The 15652-nt window shown below is 41.7% G+C and overlaps 1 pseudogene across 1 annotated transcript; it reads right to left on the bottom strand.

The window, feature by feature from the left end:
- Positions 1–13225: 13225 nt before the first annotated feature.
- Positions 13226–14796, bottom strand: LOC306644655 (DENN domain-containing protein 10-like; annotated as a pseudogene). The gene has a single exon. The product of its transcript is annotated as a DENN domain-containing protein 10-like (transcript).
- Between the last annotated feature and the right edge of the window lie 856 nt (positions 14797–15652).

The raw sequence follows: 15652 nt of genomic DNA, 5'->3' as shown, positions 1-15652 counted from the left end.
GATAATTGTACTATGAACAAACCTCTTTTTCCACCCCCCTGTACTGGGGATTGAACCCAGGGGTACTTAAACACTGAGCCACATGGCAGCCCTTTTCGTTTTCATTTCGAGACAGAGTCTTGCTTAGTGAACCGAGCTAAGTGAATAAAGACCCTTTCAGGAAACAAAAGCAACTTAGGAGAGTTGTCCATTTTAACAATTTGTTGGATTACTCGCCAATCGATTTCAAAGCCAGTTTACAGCCATTGACTGTACGATACATTTCCTTACACATGGTCTAAGATCCCACTTTGACCATTATAAGTTTTACAAATCAGAGAACTTAGGCGTGGGAATTTGTCACTGCTTATTGATTATTATGTACAAGGCAGACCCTTTGGAACATTTGGAGTGGGGTTGGGAGGAATCGTGATGAAGGGAAGAAGTGATAACCTAGTCATCTAAAGTCATTCAATAAAGTTTATTAAGTCAGATGAATATTCAGGAAAAGATGACCTGGCAGTAAAGAGGCCTTTTCATTACTAGTTTTAATAATCTTCTTGACATCATCCTTCGATTTAACTTATTTTACCAAGTTAAAAATATTGTTTGCATTTCTTGATGCAGTGTCAAGTACACCAGATTTAATCATCTCAGTAATTAAAGGCAAACAGCCCTTAAGCCTTATAGAGAAGGCCTGCACACACCATCCTTCTATTTCAAAGAACAACCAGTACATGTTGCAACAACTGAACATCACTCTTCTCTTCTGAAGCATTAGTTTCTTGCATGTACATTGATCATATTAATACTCATCTCTGCAGGGATGATAAATTACTTAAACTGGTTTCTAGTAAAGTCAGGGAGAAAGTCTGCTGCATACACATTTTGACATCTGGTAACCTGGGTTTCAAGCCAGATTCTGCCACTTACTAGCTGTGTGCAATGGGAAAATTCATGAATTGCTGAGATCCTGTAAAATGGAGCTAAGGACAGTTCCTCCAAGAGTGTTGTCCATTGCATTTTCTTTCTCTTCATCAGACTCTGATATCAACTCAGAAGAAAAAGACCGACTGTCAGCATTAGAGGATATCAAGCTCAAATTAATGCTGGGCATCTCATTGATGACACTTCTCCTTTTTGTCACTCTCCTGGCATTCTGTAGTGCCACACTGTACAAACTGAAGCAGCTGAGGTAAGCCTGCCAACATCTGCAGTGTTCATAACTGATACGTGCTGTCAAGCTCAGTCCATCCTGTCCTGAGTAAATTGTTAGCATAATGTAATGCCCAAATAATGGAGCTATCGGGCTTTCAGTTTGACTCCATTTCCCCTATTCCAAAGGAGCATGGGGACATCTCAGGCAATATCCCACCTGAACTTTTCCCCAATATTTTAAATCGTTATCTGGGGAAAGAAATAATCTTAGTCAATTGGAAAGGAAACAGGCTATGCTCTATGTTTATAAAAACTTGGAAGAAGAAAGTGTGCTGTAACTACCACATCTGCTTAGGGTCTTAAATTTTTTATTCAAGAATGACAATCAAACAAGTTTGTCTCCTTTATATATCAGGTCTATCCATTTGTTCTTATGAAAATATTAAATTCAACTCAAACCTGAAAAGAGGATTGTTTATTTAAAAATTTCTACAAAATCTAAAAGATTCCTTGGAGAAATCCTAACAATTGCTTACTGTTCATAATTATCACTAATTAATTTTTCTGATCATGATGTTTTTGATGAAAGGTGCATTTCTCTGTTCTATTAAAATTTGTATCCAAGTCATTTATTCTCCCTAATTCCTCATTTACATATTTCTTGTTAAATTTTCATTATAGTAATCTTTACTGTTTCAGTAAATTGGTTTCTAAATTCTAGTCTTGAGGTTTGTATCATGCTTTACATTCACACGAGCATTCACTTAGAAAGCTACACAATTAAAAACGTGCTTTTATTCTTTTTCAGCTACAAAGATTTCGACAATCAATACTCCATCAACCCAGAGCTGGCGAACCGATCTTACTTTGAACCATCAAGAGGTATATCAGATACATCGTTTTCTAAGAGTGGAGGGAGCAGCACATATTGGCCTACCACATCCTCAGATGCAAGAAGATCAGGCTCAAGAATGTCAAGATATAGAAACATGACAGATTTGACTTCCACAGGCTCAGATGAGACATTCTTAAATGAGTCAGATTTACCCATGAGTGAGGAACCTAGCGATGACTAGATAATTTTTATTCTTTTATCATGCACGCAAAGAAGATCATTCTGTCTCACATTACTGTCATCGTTTTGAAACTGATGACAATCAAATTTTCTGGTGTCTTAAGAGAAGGCTATATAAAATAAAAATTACCTCAGTTCTAAAAGTTAAAGGGAAATGTAGAAGGAAATAATTTATGGTGTGGACAAAACAGCAAGTAAGACAATCCTTGACAGTGACTTATGAAATGTATTCAGTGTAAGCTCATTCATTTCTAAATAAATATACTGACATATTTACCTTTTGGGGGCATTTTGAGGATTTTTTGGAAACTCACAACTACCTATGCCTCAACACCAACATCGCCATCACGCAAATCAACTACACCTGGCTCAGTTTTTAGCTAAACAGTTTTTCCATCAACACATGAAACTAAATTAGTGGTTAAAAACTTTGGCATACATCAAAAGTTTCAAAATCAAGAAGCTCCTTTTAAAGACAAAATGTTTGTTTGTTTGTTTGTTTGTTTTTCCATTTCTCAGTGCCCATTATCCTTTGGGATAAAGTATTGTTTCAGAAAACAAAGGAAGAGGGGATTCCAGAAATTCCTAGATAGAGATTCAAGGACTGAGTCTTTTAGAAGCACCCTACTCTCTCCCCTCAGGATCATTGTTCTCCATTGGAAGAAAAACAAAGCATTTCAAAAATTAATTCAAAGTTATTCATGATCTATGTGGGTATCCATGCTGAGAGTATTTGAATTTACAAACACAAGATATGGAATACGGCTGGTATTTCCTTTGTAGAATTGGTTGCAAGCAGAAGGATATTAGAGCATGCATCAGGTATCTTGTGGATATATGGATGTGGGGAGAAAGTAGGAATGGGGCAAGTTCCATTGCTGCCGTCAATTCTCACCACAGCAATACTTTTCCCTTTTGAGTGCTTCCTTGATGCTAGACACTTTAGTGCATTATATCACACTGAATTCTCCTACCCTATGAAAGGTGAGTTTATTTTACCAATTAAGAAATGAAAACTCAGTTAAGCCAGATACTTACTGGAGGTCTTGTGCTGAAGAAGGGCAAAGCTACAATCTGCTTCCAAACTAAATTTCTTTCCATAATTCAGGGAAGTGAATATTCAAAGTTACAGCATAAGTCAAAGGACTTTGGGATCAAGGTAGGCCCTGTAGCCCAGAGGACTGAGGTGCCTTAACTCAAGTGTTCTTTCAGCTCCTGGGAAGTTGCTGCCCTATCTTTAGCTCACTAGGTGCCTGTGATCCTCCTTCCCCAGGGAGAACAGACACACTCTTCTCACCTGCACTTCTCCCACCTTCTACTCTTGGAGCCCTTCAGTCTCTGTTTTGTCCGAGTCTCACTCACCACTGGTTGAGAAGAAGATGAAGCTCCACCCCCAGTATCCACGGACTATTTAAGACTCAACCCTGGAAAAATAAAAAGAGGAAGTAGGACAGGTGCTGGCCTTTGCCTGATCTCTGCCCTGTTCATAGTTGGCAGTTTCTGAGGCAGTCGGGTGGCTTTCAGCAGCAGCCCATGCTATGCTCTGCTGGTAATTTTTCCATTTCCTATGCCCTTTGCACAGCCCAGGGTTGGGTGCCAGGGTCCCTACTACCAGTTCAGGCACCCAGAGTTGTTGTGGGGACCCAGTGAGGCAGGAGATGCTCCTGTTGAATCCACAGTGGGAAGGATCTTGCGGCAAGAATGTCAGGTTGGACAGGGGGCACCTGCCAACTCTTCCCATCTTTTCCCTCCATCTGTCTGTCCATCCATCCTGGAGACGTACTAAGAATTTTTTAAATAGGTATAAATAAGTGTAAGAGTCCATTTTGAATCTCTACTTCTAAAGTAAGGATCTGTAGAGAAAGATAGTTAATGAGTGTAGCATTACTTAGGCTAAAATCTCTAAAATATTCGAAAGAGACACGTTAACCATATTTCAAAAACCTGGTTTCTCATCCTCAGACCCCTTGGCACAGCTTGTAGACATCATTGTCAAATGCAAGCCAGATGTCTGAGGGAGCTGGGTGGAGTACACAAAGGGTGTGAGGCGGTCCCTACTGGTCTCTTGTGCCCTGCCCTCCTCTGCAAGCCAGGAGAGGGCCACTCAGCCCACACTGGTGGGGAGAGGTCTTGCTTTTGTCATGCTGGCCATCCCTACACCTCCAGGTCGTCCCTACACCTGCATTTGCTGCACAGGCTTTCTGGACCTCTGAGCTGCTTCACCAGAAAGGGCAAAGCAAAGCAGTCCCTCCTTCATCTGTGGTTTCTCCCCATTCTACAAGCCCCCTTATTTGCTTCCCTGATGTCCCCAATCTGTCTTTTCCCCAGCCCTCAAAGAGGATTTCCGTTGTGTTCTCCTATTCCTAGAGTTGTAAGTTGTTGCTCTGCTTTTCCTTCTATGGTACTTAAGTTCAGTTTCCCTAGATTGGCTAGAATGAGTGAGGAAACACAAGCACTTGCCTCAGATGTAGGAATCAAGCCTTCCCAGAATCCCCAAGAGTCAGCCTTAGCACTACACATCCTGATCAGCAGCCTTATGCGTGAGCTCTTATTTTCTCTTCTTTTGTTCCTCATGTCCAGAGATGATGGGGTGGAGGGATCCTATTCTGGGTGTTTCCTGCAGGCTTTCTATGTGATCATGCAGTTCTAAAAGTCTGGGTTGGCAGGAAGTGACCCAGATGATTTTGGAAAAGGAAATCTGTCCCTCCTCCTGGGAGGAGCTGGCACCCTCCCCTTATAATGAGAAACAATGAAAAACTGCAGGGCACCTGCCTGTCTGCAAGGTCAAGGGTCAACCCTTGTAGCTCAGATCCAGGTCAGAGCAGAGGTTAGGGGCCAGGAAAAGCAGCCAGGGTCACATTGAGGTTTGGGTCTCCCTACAAGGTCCAGCACACATCCACTGCTGGGAGCACCAGACCCCAAAAGAACCCCAAATGTGTAAGGTGTTTACAGGTTGTTCAATGCATGTGAGTGGTCTTACCCTTTCTTCCTTCACCGTCCCCAATGTGAAAGGGGTATCCTGTGATCTGTGAAAGGTGGGTGGAGGATCTGGTGGAGAGGTAGGATACCCCTGATGAAGGAGGAGTATCAGGCAGCTAAGACTTTGCTAAATGTGGTGAGAGCAGAGTCAGTACATTCCAACACCAGCTGTTCCCATGTACCTCTGCCTGTGCAAAGATTCTAAGTGTGCCTTCAAGCTTCAGAATTAACCCTCCAAATCCAGCTGCCCGTGAAGTAGTTGTAAGCCCAAGGGCAAGGCTGGTGACCAAACAAGAACAGACAGAAAGCAGCCGAAGCAAGCTTTATTGGAATTTGACTCTCAGGTGAAATTCCCAGTACCCCCCCCCCCCCCCCCCCCCCCCCCCCCCCCCCCCCCCCGGTATAGGTCAGTGTGATGAGCCAGAGAAAATCTCAGCTTCCCAGGGTCTTTATAGACCAGAATAGGCAGGGGTTCCTGCTGAGTGATAGGTGATAGGTGAACGTAAGGGTCAGTGAAGTTTATCTGCCCCTGTTTGGTCGCTGTTTGGAGCGCTGCCCGCTGCCTCAGTCGTTTTGCTCTCCCTCATATAGCTGCTCAAATCCTGACCTAACATCTTGACCTTTTTGGTGATATAGGGTGCCAGAGTCCATCTGGGTACTTCCTGCTTGTTAGGGAGTGTCGTGGGGAGAAAAAGGTTCGGATTCTAGGTCGGTGGGGAGGCGTATGTAAGAGTGTAGGAGCATCTGGTTATATGTCACCCTGGCAACCTCACTCATGGGGTTCCGGGCAAACCTGAGAAGACAGGTTTTCATTAGTAGAAATCCTATTACAAATAGGGTAGTAAGAATAGGGGTCAGCCAGGTGACAAGAGTGAAGTTTAGCCATCCTGGTCAGAAGTCATTTGATTGTTGTTGCTTCAACCTTACACTCAGATGCCTGAGAGTTCTGACGTTCTTCTTGACCAGTCCAGTTTCATTGATGTAGTAACAGCATTCTTCTTTTAAGAACAGACATGTTCCCCCTTTGTTCGCTGTCAGAAGATCTAGTACTCAGTGGTTCTGTAAGGAAACTTGAGCAATAGATGTTATTTGTCTTTGTAAAGATGCCAGGGAGGCAGCAGATGCCTCTACCACCTCTTTGAGTTCCTGTTAGTATTTGACCTTAGGAAAACCTTAAATAACTTTAACTGATTGTCTCATGTACATATAACCAACTTAGTTACATGCAAACTTGTTGAAATTTGCCCTTTACTTACACACACTTTCTTAGCACTTGCTTAAACCGTCATGTATTTTATCACACAAAGACTTCCGTACCAAGAATCATTTTCTTTTCCCTTCTACTGGGGAATATACTTCCATACTTAGAACCCTCTATTTTTCTTTTCTATCTGGTGACCCCTTTGTGGTGAGAAATCTACACTCCTTCCAAATAGCTGAATGTGAGCAATCAAGAAGGCATATTTGGAATCTGTGTAGATGTTAACCTGTTTACCTTTGGCTATAATTTGGGCCCTAATCAGAGCAAAGAGTTTGGCTTTTTGGGAAGTGGACCCTTCTGGAAGGCAATTGGTTTCCAGAACTGAGGTGGTGGTGACTCCTGCAAACAGTTCTATGGCATCCACTGGGACCCAGCACAGAACTGCCATCTACAAAAACGTTAGGCCAGGTGAGGGGAGTAGATAATCAAAGAGGTCTTCAGGAGGTGAACTTAGGGCCTCCAGCACCTGTGGACAGGAATGGCTGATGGTTGATGGAGGAGGGGATAGTGGGAGAAGTGTAGCAGGGTTGAGAGTAGAAGAAGAACAGAGTAATGGTGGGGTTTTCTATAAAAAGGACATGAAATCCTTGAGTCTGTGATGGGCTCAGGAGTGGAAGGGATTTATGGCTTAAGAGGTTCTGTAGTCAATGGGTGGAAAAAACAGTTATTGGTTGGAGTAGGGTGAGTTTTAGAGCTTCCTTAGTTAATTAAACTGCTGCCACCAGTGCTCAGAGACATGGTAGCCACCCACGAACAGTAGAATCAAGTTGCTTGGAGAGATATGCCACCGGTCTGCAGGGAGGTCTGGTTGGTTGTGTGAGGAGGCCTGTAAATTAATCAGATGTCTCTAAGAAACACAGTTGAGTAATACCACACATGTCAAATTCTTATTCTACTGTAAAAACCAAGATATCAGATAGGTATATTGAACAGTATTTGTGGTCTCTTTTCTGTTGGAGAAAAGTTCTAGAGATAATTAATATCAATTAACATTTTTAAACTTGACCACCTGGAGACTTGTGAGGTAAGTCATGATATGTACATGATTTTTGGGCACACAATAGACAACACAATATACACGTAACACAAAAACAAAAGCCTTGTAGTTTTTATAGGTGAAATTTCCATTGCAATGTAACAGATGTTCAAAAACTCAAGTTCAATAAAAATAGGACTAATCAAAACATCAATGTTGTGAGCTCAAAAAATATAGAATTTAAGAAAAAAAAAAGTCCTGGAAAAATGACACAGCTGTTAATTATTACTTTGTTGGCGTTCTGGTAAAAGGCTCTTTTTGCACCTGTGGGGAGAGTTATGTTCATTAGGTGGACCTGGTCAGCATGATCTTGTGGTGCCTATTGGATGCAGGGTGATTAGTCTGGGGTGAGAGTGAAGAAAGACATGGTAAGTGAGATCATAAGTCTGGGAAAGATATCTAAATTCCTTAATATAAGTAGAGGAGTCAGCAGAGAAAGACCCTAAATGTTTCTCAATCTGGGAAAGATCCTGGAGTGAGAATGGAACGTGGAAAACGCCCTCTCCACCAGCCACCTCCTGGAGGGGACAAAGGAGCTTTGGGTTAGGCAGTGGGGGGTCTGATGAGATCATGTGTGAGCGCTAATAGGGGAGGAGGGGACGAGTGGGTGGAGGGATGTTCTGAAGGAGGAGAAGGAGGTGAAGTGGGAGGGCTCTGAGGAGGAAGAGGAGGAGGAGCTGCATCTGCAGGAGGAAGAGGAGGGGGAAGGGTTTGGGACCCGCTGGTGAGGAGAACTTGGGTGGTGGAACAGGTAGAAGAAAGGGCAGGGTGAGCGCCAAAATCCAAAACAAGCTGAAAATGGTCATGAGTGCCCTTTAGAGGCCATCTTGAGCCATTATCTAGAATATACCGAGGCCAGACCATGGCTGAATAATAACACCAACCGTTTGTGGCGTAAGTCTTGGGGGAGTCCCAGTTTAGTAAAATTACAGTAGAGATAGCCCAAAGGAGTTTTGGGGCCTAATGAGGTCCCTGTATTTCCCATTAGTCTTCCAATTTTACCCAATTGGATGCAGAGAAGCAGAAAAAGGCATCCCAATTTTAGCCTGTGTACACCTGAAAAATGGCAGACAGGCCAAAAGCCAAAATATCTGTCAACGTTTGGGGGTCTGGAATGGAATAAACGGGAGGCGGGGGCTAACTGGAGGCTAGGATGTCTCCACAGCTACCAGAGCCCAAATGGAACGGGCGGGGTTGGCGCACACAATGGACAGACCTCGCATTTATCAGAGATAAAGATTGGAAAGGCAAGCGGGAAAAGAAAGCCCAGGAAACTTACTCCGTCTGTTGCCAGATAGGGAGAAACGGGATGGAGCAGAGCTGAACGGAATCTCCTGGTTCTTCTGAGGGAAAGGGTGGCCCTCAACCCTAATGGGGGAGGCTCCAAAACCCTCCGGGTTTTGGCACCAAATTAAGTTGGAGGGCAGGGCTGGCGGCCAAACAAAAGCAGGCAGAAAGCTGCCCAAGCAAGCTTTATTGGATTTGGCTTTTGGACGAAATTCTCAGGCCCCCAGGGTACAGGTCAGGGTGGGAGAAAATTGCATGTGGCCCCAGCTTCCCAGGGTCTTTATAGGTCAGGATAGGCAGGGGGTCCTGCTGAGTGATAGGTGAACGTAAGGGTCAATGAAGTTTATCTGCCCCTGTTTGATTGGTCACTGTTTGGCGCACTGCCAGCTGCCTCAGTCGTTTTGCTCAGTCACATAGCCACTCAAATCCCAACCTAACAGTAGGAAAGTTTAAAGTATAGGAAGTAAAGTATAACCACATTTTTTTGTTGTTTAAGTATAAACAGTAAAGTATATCCTCTTTTGTTTTTGTTTTGCTGTTTTCTTTGGTAGCGCCCCCCCCACCCCAACAGCACTGCTTACCAGCCCTTCTGAATCACCAAGGTCAAGAGAACCTGACTTTAGCATCCAACTGCATCTCCAGCTGGGTATCCAGAGGTTTCCACCCATTCCAGTTTATTTAAAGAGACATTAAATCCAAGGGATTATGTTTGGTTCCAGAGATCAGTCTCATTCTACTCCCAGTCCTATCCTCCCTCCTCTATGCAAAGCTTACCTCTCCAGGTCCCTTGTTTGGGACTTCAGTGCAGTGAATTTCTTAATAGAAAAAGAATGGTAAGTTGAAAGGCTCTCAACCAGGAGAATGTTTGTTGCACAAGGAGGGTGTATTTGTGTGCTGTCTAATGTAAACGGAGTTTTAAGAAACATATTCGAACCACATCTCAGATCAGCAATCTCTTGTTCAGGAGAAGGGAAAATGTTTAAATTATCCCAAAACTGATACAGGGCCATGATCTTGTCAAGAGGGAAGAGGATTCGATTCTCAGTAAAAATTCAGGAAGCACTGCCACGGTGTTGTGAACAGCTGGTCCTTCAAGCCTTGTGTCTCTTCTGTCCCTGTCCTGGGTTTTCTCAGGAGTGTGATTCCAGCTGGTGCTGGAGTTTTGCTCTTTGTTGATTCTTAGGTTTTTGTGATTGTCAGGAGTGGTGTTTTGTGTCGGAAGCATTTTGTTGTCATCATGGGGTTTAGTAAGAATGTTGAGATCCACTAAATGGGGTCACACATTGCTGTTTCTCATGATCAGAGGAGCTATTTAGGTGCTGCCATTTGGCCATCATCTATTTGAACTATTCCAAGCTGTCACTAATTGGTAATAAGGTGAATAGTTATATGCAAAAACTGTGTTACATTTGACAGTTTAATAATTGTATTTAACCAGATGTGTCCACTGACATAATTACTATAGTAATAAGGCATGAGCATCCTTTAATGAGTATGGGAAGCTAGACATTTGAAAGCCTTATACAATGATAGTGACCTCTCATTCTCCTTCTCAGAACTGCTCACATAGAAAACTACCCACCTCATTTAAGATTAGTGTTAGAAGAACTCATAATCCTGGAAGAAAGCTACTTGCTCAGGATATTCTAAGATCTGCATTTCATCTTAGGTAATTTTTAAAGATAAAAGTTAATTTTCTGTTAACAGCAGGAGGTGCAGGTATGGAAGTATGGGAAAGAAGCAACAAAATACTGGATCTGTCAAGACTGAGGTTGAGGAAAAGGAGAAGTGGTTGTCCAGGCATACACTGGCATTGAACTCACTCAGTCTTCTGGTCTCCCCAAGTGACACAAGTGAGGCAAAATTTTCTTGAGTACAACCTGTTCCCAAAGGAAAAATGGACTGAACCATCCAGGAATGAAGAGAGTTCACCTAGAAACGGATATTCTCCAAATGTCCAGCACATGATCTTGACTGTAACTCTTGACTCAATTATTCTGACAAGCTGTCTGGGGCATCAAAAGCAAAGGGGAGCCCAGGCGCGGTGGTACATGCCTATAATCCCAGTGACTTGAGAGGCTGAGGCATGAGGATGAAGAGTTCAAAGCCAGTCTCAGCAACAATGAGGCACTAAGCAACTCAGTGAGACCCTGTCTCTACATAAAATACAAAATAGGGCTGGGATGTGGCTCAGTGTTTGAGTGCCCCCGAGTTCGATCCCTGGAACCAAAAAAAAAAAAAAAAAAAAAAAAGCAAAGGGGGATAACACCCAACAAGAGCACTTCTGCCACTTGAAAAACTCTGTAACTAGAAATTGTCACACACACTGGAGACCCAAAGACTTTGTTTCACCAATAAGAATTAAAGTAAATCTTCATGCAGCTGTTGAAGATGATCTTATAATAGATGTACCTTCAGCCATGACTCCCTAAGAAGTTCCAAAATATTCATTCAGTTGACTTCAAACATTGGAATGTGGATAACCAGGTACATATCACTAACCCTAGGGGAGAAACATATTCAAATTGGAGGCATAGAAGAGGAAAACAGGTAAAACCCAACTACCACACAATAGATGATGACAGTAACAAATCAGAAACACTTTAAATGGCTCAGGAAACTCCACTGGATGTTTAAAGTAACGTGAACTTATGGGGTTGTTGAAACCCACGTGTCTAAGATGGGAGGCTTTGGTGAGGAGAAAAGGTGTGGCTGTGTTTCAGAAGGTGTATCCTGTGCACCTGCCAGTGAGAAAGTCATGAGCAAGTCGTCCAAAGAAGCAAAGGTGTGTGAGAATCATTCATGATTCTCCAGGGAAAGAAAGGACGTGTTGCTGCTCTCCCAGTCAGCCCCAGTTCTCTGATACAGATGAGCTCACAAGAAACAGCGAGCTCAGAGTGTGAGACGGGAGTGAAGGTTTCCCTAGCTTTAATGACAGCAGCTTAATGGAAAATGTTTCTGTTTAGGGTCTTCCTGAAGGTGACCCCCACTTTTGTTCTGAAGACACACTGTAGGAAGGTCTTGGAGTTTTCACTGAGTCCACAGAAAGTGAAGGTCAGAAGGGAAAGAATGCTAAGCAGGTTGGTGAATTCCCCCCCACCCCCATCCTTCTTTTTCTTCATCTAAGGGAGTTTTCCTTAAATACATTATATTTTTTCCTATAGAATACATGTATTTCACATACATGTGTGTATATGCGTATGTCTATTTATTTATCTGTAGTTTAATAGTCTTGATCATGATATATAGTGATGCCAAGGCAAAAGCCCTAATAATTGGTCACCTGTACATAATGTATTGCAGAGTTGATAGTTGACAGAATCCATAGTCAGTCATTTTTCATTGAATTTCCAAACTAGAGGGATCATTTTGTAGGAATATACATGTGAAATTATCCAAATTCAGTGCTTTTGTTAATGTTTTCCTAATTTGACCAATCTTTTGTAACTTAGCTTTGTGTAGTTTTTCAAGAAATATGCTAAACTTGCTCTACCCTGCTTTTTGTGTATTTCTTGCACTAGGTTTCAGGCATGCAAAATATGTTGTATCACCAAAGCACTTCTAGACCAAAAAAGAGTTGCACACCCTTGGAAATTTGATGTGGGTCATTCAGTTCCTTATCTCTGCCTGGCATAGACATTTCTGAAAGTGCATCCCTTGTCTTTTTCAGTTTTAAGTTACTCTAGTATTTAGTATCTTGTCATCCACCAGGGAGTACAACTGGGCAGACGGGAAACTCATTCCTGTTGTAAGTATTTCCCATGTCTTCTTTCACCCTGTATCTACTGTCATTAAATGCAAGTATGTTGTCATTGTATAGCTTTATTTTTTTTATTTTTTTTCAGGTCCTCCCCGTTCAAGCCTAAGGAAGGTAGGGGAGGCTATTTTTATTTCTACTTACAATTGTCTAACACCAAGAAAAAAAATGAAAAATCCAATAGACAGCTTGTTTTGCAAGTGTTTCCACATATGATTTCAAAGGACATCAGTTCTGAGTGAAAATTAATCTTTCAAAATTAATACAAATATACATAAAAAAATAACAAGTATGTAATTTCAAACTCCAGGCTTATTTGGCAATTTTAAGTTCTACAATTATGAAGGTACACAACTGAACAAGAATAGTCACCTTGATCTATAGCCAAATTATTTTTACTGGAGTCATTTGAAGACATTTTCTTGTCTGGCCCCTATAAGAATCTAATTCTCACATTCCTTTACTGATTAAAAAAAAAAATCACTGTTTCAGTCCTACAGACAATACTCAAAATGGGTTTATTTACTCTACCATATAAGGACTGGCATCTATAAAGACTAGTGCTAGCAACAGGGTTAGCTGCCGAGGTCTAATGGCTTAGCCGCCATATGCTTACTTTTGCATAGTATTAATATGTATTATTAAAGTATAAAATCTATGCAAAACCCTCATAATGTAGACAAAATATTCAAAGGCCAAGAAAAGAATTTTTTCTTTTATAAGAAATTGCAATTGCAGGAGCTCTTGAATGATCTTTTAGACAGTTCTGCAAAGAACTTAGTTTGGCTCAGAAAGAAGAGTTCCTCATGAGGAATTAAAATTCTTCCTAGAAGAATTAGAAAGCAAAATTTCAGGCAGCTTTCTGGTAACAAACCATTAGTTTATGGTACATGATGGGACACGTGGGAACTAATAATGAAGGCTTTTGCGTTGGCTGTGATTTGCACAAGGATAGAGCTTCCCCCTCACTCTGGGACACTGGGCAGTCATTCCTTACACAGAGAGGTTACAGCACTTTGTCAGGTGCTGACAGCAGGCAGGAAACTAATAGCTGGGAGAAAATCACAAGTGTTTTCATGTGTTTCAGTGTTTTTCAGGTCAAATCTCAATACTTTCAAATAGATCATTCAAAATATAACATTTCCTCTTATTTCCAGTATTTTCCACAGTCAATGGATAATCAGAAGGAAGAGCTTTCTAGCTGTCATCGGCGCTCATCCAATCTCACAGTCAGAGTTTGAGCATTTCTTTGGCTGCTGCTAGGTGGTAAAGGAAATTTTCTGTTGCTGGTGGAAATCTATTTGTTTAGTGCCTCCAAATTGAGGACTAGTTTTCCTGTATCATCGGAAACTTCAGGAAACGGTGCTAGGTTGGTGAAGATTTCTTTTGTTTTTAGGGCAATATCCTGTATAACCTGACTGTCTGACTTCTCTGGATCCTCTGCAGACTGAACAATTACCTGGCCAATTTCTTTGTGCAATTTTCCCATTGTCATGGACTCTTGCAAGATAGTGGTGATCTCACTATCTGCCAGATTCACAAACACATCATAGAGATCTGGTCGGTTGTCACCTCCAGGTCTACAAATCCAGCAATGTAACCTGTGCACATCTGCAGGTCTTCCAGCTCCTCAGTGAGGTGCACATAAGAATGCAGGATGACCCAGTCCTGTCGATGCCACACTAGGGCAGGCAGAGTCCTGGTAAACTCATAAAAAGCTTCTATTTGGGAGTGATAGATGAAAATTCATTTTTCTAGCATCAATGCAGTGTGTAAAATAACAGTTCCCATTCCAAATTGAGATATAATATCTTTGATGGAGCCTGCAAGGTACACCTTTCAAGCATCAAAGTCCTTGCTAAGGAAAGAGTCATTTTCTTCACTCTGGTAGATCCGCCTTGATAAGAGCTGCAAAGTAACTCTCCATCATTTTAACTGGATTCCCATGTTTCAGGTACGTTCTACACAATATCCTAGTGAAGGCAGCATATTTCTTCGGATTATAATCTTTGGCGGTCAGAACAATAGAAAAATGAGTCACCTTTTTCAAAATTGAAGAATCTAGAACTTCAGTTGCTGTGATATAAAACCACGTTTCTCTGTACTGCCCAAAGACTCAGGGATGGAGAAGTTTGTTTTCATCTGCATTTTCTGAGCAGCAGATTCCTTAAAGCAGCTGTCATGGAAGGGTAGCACCATACCCACAGAACTTCTCCATTTGTTTCCTTTTCTATGGTGGAAAGATGGCCACCATCAGCCCGACCCAGAGCATCAGCTGAGTGTCCACAGCCCCGATGGCAGCCATCTTTTCAACCTTAATAAAGTCGATCCTTTTTCCTCACAGATTTAGAGACTGCATACTTTTCTACTTTGTAACATTTATTTGTAATCTTAACATCAAGACTTAATGTATTTTTGTGGTCATTCATGAAGGTGCACAGAAGGGCAAAATATTTGAATTGCCCAACATACATAATTTTAGTTAGGACTGAACCAGGTCGTAGAGCCTTCTTGTTTCAGCTGTCACACTGTAACAAATGTCCTTTTGCAATTTTGTTAGTGCCAATTTTTTTTGTTTTTTGTTGTTTTGCATTTTTTGTGCTTTTTGTGGACTGTGTGCTGAAAATGGTCCTTCAGTGTACTGCTGTCCAGGTTACTAAGGGCAAAAAGGCTGTGATGTACCTTGCAGAGAAAACACATTAGGTGGTTTAGGCATGAACTGTTGCTATTGGCCATGCATATATTAAGGTGTCTTTAAACATGAAACACACATAAGACAAGATGATATATTGGATTGGTTGACAAAAATGTTGTGACCAGAGAGTAACTGAAACCTACCCCTATATTTATTGACCCCAGGGGCAATGGTTCAGTATCCTCTAATGTGTTGGTGGTGAGTCTATAGAGCTAACTGCCTAAAATAACAATAATTGACTCTAGTTTTTCATAGTAATTTGGATCTCTTTTATTTGTATTATAAATGCTGAAATTCTTTTATGATATTCAGAGGAGAGAAGTTGAAAAAGCAGCATAGTGAGCAGTATCCTTTTTACACCTTTGTGTTGTAAAGTGGCATTTAATACAACTCTATTTTCCCACTCTACTCCATATCATTTTTAC

Source organism: Sciurus vulgaris, assembly GCF_902686455.1.
Source record: "Sciurus vulgaris genome assembly, chromosome: 15".
Lineage (NCBI taxonomy): Eukaryota > Metazoa > Chordata > Mammalia > Rodentia > Sciuridae > Sciurus > Sciurus vulgaris.
Note: the sequence above shows the minus strand (reverse complement) of the source record. Positions and strands in the feature narration are given on the sequence as shown.